Source organism: Gossypium raimondii, chromosome 9 (assembly GCF_025698545.1).
Source record: "Gossypium raimondii isolate GPD5lz chromosome 9, ASM2569854v1, whole genome shotgun sequence".
In the NCBI taxonomy this organism is placed as follows: domain Eukaryota; kingdom Viridiplantae; phylum Streptophyta; class Magnoliopsida; order Malvales; family Malvaceae; genus Gossypium; species Gossypium raimondii.
Window position 1 is genome coordinate 42,084,289 of NC_068573.1, and position 6,000 is coordinate 42,090,288.

Sequence of the window (6,000 nt, forward strand, 5' to 3'; positions counted from 1 at the left end):
AAGGGTGCCTAACATGTTGAAATCCTGACATGCCAATGCCTTAGTAACCCCATAACAAAGAGACACGACATAGTGGACAACGTCACTTTGAGTACTCAAACAAAAAGCTATGAAACAACAAAACTAAACCACCTGACAAATTGGGTCAAGGCATCTTCCAAAGCCAAAAGTTAGGGAATCTATGTTGCTGCAGCAGACAGTAGATCCTCATCACAAATAAATACATACTTAATTTCTCTATTTTATATAATGGAACAGTTAGATCAAATGATAATTAGGGGCGGATCTTTTAAGGGTTGTAGTTAAAGAAATTAGAGACCCCCCTTTTTTTAAGCTTACATGTTAATTTCTTCACAAAATTATATGTATATGTATTGTATTTGTCCTTGCTGTGTATGTCTTGAAGAAGGTGACAGATTTCACACTATCTTCGTAAAAGAACTTGATGTTTACATCTCAATGGAGTCGCCTTTCCAAGGACATGTTCACCTTTTCTTTGTCGTTTACATGCCTACAAAATTGTGTGGGGAAGCATAACTACTCTTTTTCAGCCCGGTAATTATAATGTTACCCATCCATGTATTACAAATGTGAATTAACGGTTTGTAGCATTGTTTAGATCTCTTATACCATGTCTGAAAAGTGTAACCAATAGAATCATGGTATATTGTTTTGACTGTCATATACAAGAATTATGTTTTCATACTTTGTTGAAACAAGGTTTGGAGGTAGTTTATATGGTTGTTCAAAGAGTACTTAACGAAGGTTACAAAAGTTTGGAGAGTCGAGTAGAGTTTCGATAAGGTATTTAGTATTTGTTTCATTTTGAAGATGGATGAAGCTTATATAGAGGAGTTTGGCGTAGACTCTCTTTACAAAAGTTTCTTGTAATGTAGGGTTATAGAGTGTTACCAAAAGAGTCATTGGAGTGCTTTATTAGGACGTGCTTTAGCGAAATTGGCCTTACTTCCATAGAGTCAACAACAAATCTTTAAGAGATTTTATGAAACTTAATTTGAAAAGTCTCTAATTAAAAAAAACTAAAATTTTGAAATGTTTGGTATCTAATTAGAGATTTTATGGCGCTATTACCATTCAAAAAGTAAACAACGTGTTCTTTGAGCTTTGAAATGTTTTTTTATATATACTTTTACAATTTTTTGAGTTATTAAAAGTATTTAAAAAATTCACAATTTTATAAATTTTCAGGGTTTTATTGAAAATATAAATTTTTTAATTTTTATGTACTTCTAAATAGTAAGGACTAATTGAAAAAATATAAATATTGAGAGATAAAAGGTTATTTTGCCTTCTTTATAATTGCAAAATTGGACAAAGGGTTAAGATTTAAAAAGAAAAGTAAATTTTCAAATTTAAAAGAGTATAAGGACCTCGACATATTTAATTTTTTTTCTAACAAACTTAACTTTGAAGTTATTAGAGCTTGAAAATAACGGTGATGGTAAGATTAAATACTATAACAATTATATTAAGATCAATGGTGAAATATGTGTTTAGGTTCAAACGCAGAGAAAATAAAAAAGAGCATTAAGGACAAAAATATGTGCATAGTTAACTTTTATATATATTTAATAATATTTTAATGATAAGATATTTATTTTATAATTTTACTTAAATATTTTAAATAATGATAATTTATTAAATATTTTTAAAAAGTTGACTAAATGAAAAATTAAACATAATTAATATAAAATATATTTTTAGAAAATGAAGAAATCAGTTTCTTTTTTCATTTCAATTTCAAGATGTATAAAAGATTGTGTTGTTCCTAATTTTCTATTTCATAGAAAAATAAATGAACAAAATAAAAGTAAATAAAAGTTAAAAGGAAAAATGAGTTAAAAGGGTAATTATAATTTCCAGGGGAGGTCATTGGACCTTTTTCCAGTTGTAGTTGATTGAAATTCCAAACACTTCCAACATTGGGGTGCGTTCAGTGGAATTTTGTTTTCCTTTGATTCCCATTGCACTGAAGGCAACTGGCCTTTGATAATTAAGAAACTAAAACCAAACTAGAAACGAAGATTTTAAGGGGGTTATATTGGAAAATGAAAAGATTTAATATAACATTTGGTACTTTAATTTGACATTTTTTAATTTAATATTTAAATTTGACTTTTTTTTCCTAATCGGCACCTAATCTTTTTTTGTTCGATTTAGTACTTGTCAACTGTTTTACAAATTACTCCAATATACTAACAATGTTATTTTTATGAAGTAATAAAATAATCAATATATGACTAACATGTGACAAATGATATGATTTTTTTGTATTTTATATGTTCAATTACTTTTAGTTTTATTTATTTTATTAATTGAAAACAAAGAATTTCTTTTAATTTGGGGTTTAAAATTATTTTCTTATTTAATATTAATTAGTTAAGCATAGTTCAATACATATTTTTTAACATGAATTTTCTCTAATATTGACAATATTTTTGTAGCATAACAAAAGAAAAAATGTTAGTATTTTGCGTAATTTGTACAGCATTTAATAAATTTAGATACCAAATTGAACCTAAAAAAAATTTAGATATCAAATTAGGAAAATTGTGAAGTTTAAGTAACAAATATTATATTAAACGAATGGAAGAAAAGCAAGTGGGAGTTTGAAAATTTTGGAAGAGTGTGAGGCATGGGATTATATGGGACATGCATGATGGTTGAGAATGGGTGCAAAATCATGATCCATGTGCTTTTGATATTGACATGCATGCAATTATACTTTGTATCAGAAGAGTGCGTGTTCCACGAGTTTTTCTTCCCCCCACTTAATCACACATTATCAAACTAGTTTTCTTTTTCTTTTTCAACATGTACCTAAAATCCATCCTATCTCAAATCCCAATTGTAAATAAAATCAGCATGATAAATTCTAGTTGTGAATATGGTACGGTAGAGAATCAAATTTTAAATAACATCACGTGGGATTAGTCCAATTGGGGGAAAGAAGAGTGGGGTGGTAAATTTCTAACTTGTAATGAACTAAAATATGTCCACGTGTCGTTAGTGTAATTGGTGATGGAGGAATCTCTTGAGTTGGTCAAGTTTAAAATACAAGGTGGTGGTGATGATGAAAGCAATGAAGAGCAAGGGCGGTCCCTTGGGTCAAAGCATGAATATCGTCTGTGAAAAGGGAGGAGAGTGATAAAATATCAATGTACTTAACTAACATTGGGTTAGTTTTAGAGCTTTGAAACAACAATATGATGTATATAAAAAATAATAGAAGTGGGGCTGGTAATAGTGGTTGGTTAAGGGAGGCTTTACCAAATCTCAACTCCTTCCATTTTCAGGGTAAGGAATCCAAAGTTACTGCTTACTCACCCCCCTACGACTCCGTATCAGTTACCCCACTTCCACCCCTTTCCTAACGCAGATTATCCTACTAGAAACTCTATCCTATAGGTATATATATATATATATGGAAATTATATATTTGGAATATAAATGTGTATTTAAAAATAATATATTATAAATAATTAAATATATAGTTTGAAATTAATTAATAATAATAACAACATATGGAATATGTATGATAGTAAAATAAAATAAAATAAAAAGAAATTAAATTGTAAATAAAACAAGGTTTAAATACATGAATATATCATATTAAAAATACTAAATGAATGCAATTATTTATGATAGTGTTGTCATCAATATCGAGTTGGGGTTGAGTTAGTTTACGACACCATCTCAATTAACCAACAACATTATTAACATAATTTATGGAAGTAATAAAGTATACATGATAAAGTTAAAATGTATAAATAAATTAAAATAAAGTTTTGGTTAAGTGGTGAATTTAAAGTTTTTCCAATATAATTGATTGACATTGGTTAAATCTCATCATATGCATATTGTTTTTTTTAAATTAAAAGACTATAGTACCTTCAAATAATATAACGTATTTTAAATACGAAAAGTCTTTTCTTTAATTTTCCTAATTGAATTAGTGTCCGATTAACTCATGATACTAATTTTTTAGATTATAACAATATTTAATATTAACATTAGATGTTTGGATGACATCACAATACAAGTCACACAACCGAGCAAATGTTAACCAGCAGCACTATTTTTTTTGATGAAAATTAAAAGAAAATTACATCAAATCAAAAGATAAACATCACAAGCTATATTTTGTTGAAGAACCCCCACTATTTAATTAGGAGGCTTATCGAAAATCTATAGGCTTGACTTCCATGTTAGACAGAGTTTAACCAACCGGTTCGTAATTAAATTTTTCTCTCTGGGCACGTAACGAATCCACCATTGTCCTTCAGAACGCATAATCCTTTGTACTCTTATAAGAATTGTGATACATGAATCTTCCATCTCCTTTTCGGTTAAGGCCTTAATCACTTCTAGGTTGTCGGTTTGTATTATGACTTATTTAATTGAAGTTTAGTTTTTCTTCAAATTTTATGTATTTCGATCTTTGTTTTTTAAGAAATAAGGTGTTGGTATTGAAAGGAAGTGGTCCAATTTGTTAAAAACATACAAGTTCTTTAATAAATTACTTCATTAAAACAATATTTGGGTCGCATTAATGGCTCGAATATAAGATGAAAGGCCACATTTAATTGACCTTTAAGCAAAAACGAAAACCAAAAATAGATAAAATGGAAATTGACAACCTTCTTCCCTTCCCCGCTGCCTGAATCAAGCAAAACTGAGATAAGCCTACGCAATTAAAATGAGTAGGTTTAATATCTATGTTGGCTCTAATATTATAGTGAAAATTTCACTTTGGTCCTTTTACTATTTTTCGGTCACTATACCTAGTCATATTAGCCCCTTGACCATTTCTGTAAAAAAAATCCAACGTGTTGAGACATCGGCCTCTTGACAATAGACTTAATGCTTGTTTTTACTCATGTACTATAGTGAGAATACTATTGTCCATGTATTTGCATGGGCGAGAGGATATAACATGATGGATGTAATGAAAGTGGAGGGAATAAAGTGATGGAAAAATAATTAAAAAAAAAGAGCTAACAATATAATAGAGGAGCCAAAAGAGGTATTAAACCAAATTATCATTAAAAAAATGGATTGAATTTATATATATTGATATTTGAAGAAAAAGCATCCCATTTGCTACCAAATTATAACATTATGATCCAACTAACAAATAACCACGATAAATACTAACAAGTTCTAATTAAGAATCCACATGGCTATGGTTAAAGTTTGCCCAACTAAAGTATTAAAGTCAAATTTTGCATATATAGAAATCCCCTAGAAAATTATGAGTTGGTGAAGAAAATCTCATGTATTAAGTTATTTGGTTTGACTGAAATGTAGTAGGATTTTTTTTTTTCAACATTTTCCGATACCACACGAGTGGAGAAAAGTTTGATTCATACATTGGAAAAAGACAACTATTGATCATCAAGCCTCTATAGTTTTCATTGATTATTATTTTAAATCGAATTTGGTCCCTTGCTTGCGATTGCAACATAAATATTGGTAATACTGGTATAAAGTCAAAGTTTGTTGGTCCCCTGCATGATAAAACCGGAATTGGCTCATAATATATGTTAATGAAGTTTTACATGCTATTAGAAGTTTATTTATAATATTTGTCAATGAGTATATCTATTCCTATAAATAATTGTTTTTAATATATTAAGACAGAATTTTGTCGGTTGAGTGTGTTAAAAAGAACAGATATAATTATAACCCATAATGAAATTATTCAAAATATGTGTATCTAAAAAGCTTAAAAAATAGATAAGTGATGAAAGAAATGGGGAGTAAAAGTATATTGGTAATGGATTATAAAAATTTCAAATTGACATTAAAATCTATAGCCCCAATTGTTAATCACATGCATAGTTTGATGGGAAAAAAGCAATCAGAAAAATAAAAAAGGTAAGTGGGCAAAACAAAGGTATATTATAATTACTGTTATTATTACGGTTGTGAAAGATATACTTGAGAGAGAAAGAGAAAAAAGTAAATGGTTGGTGG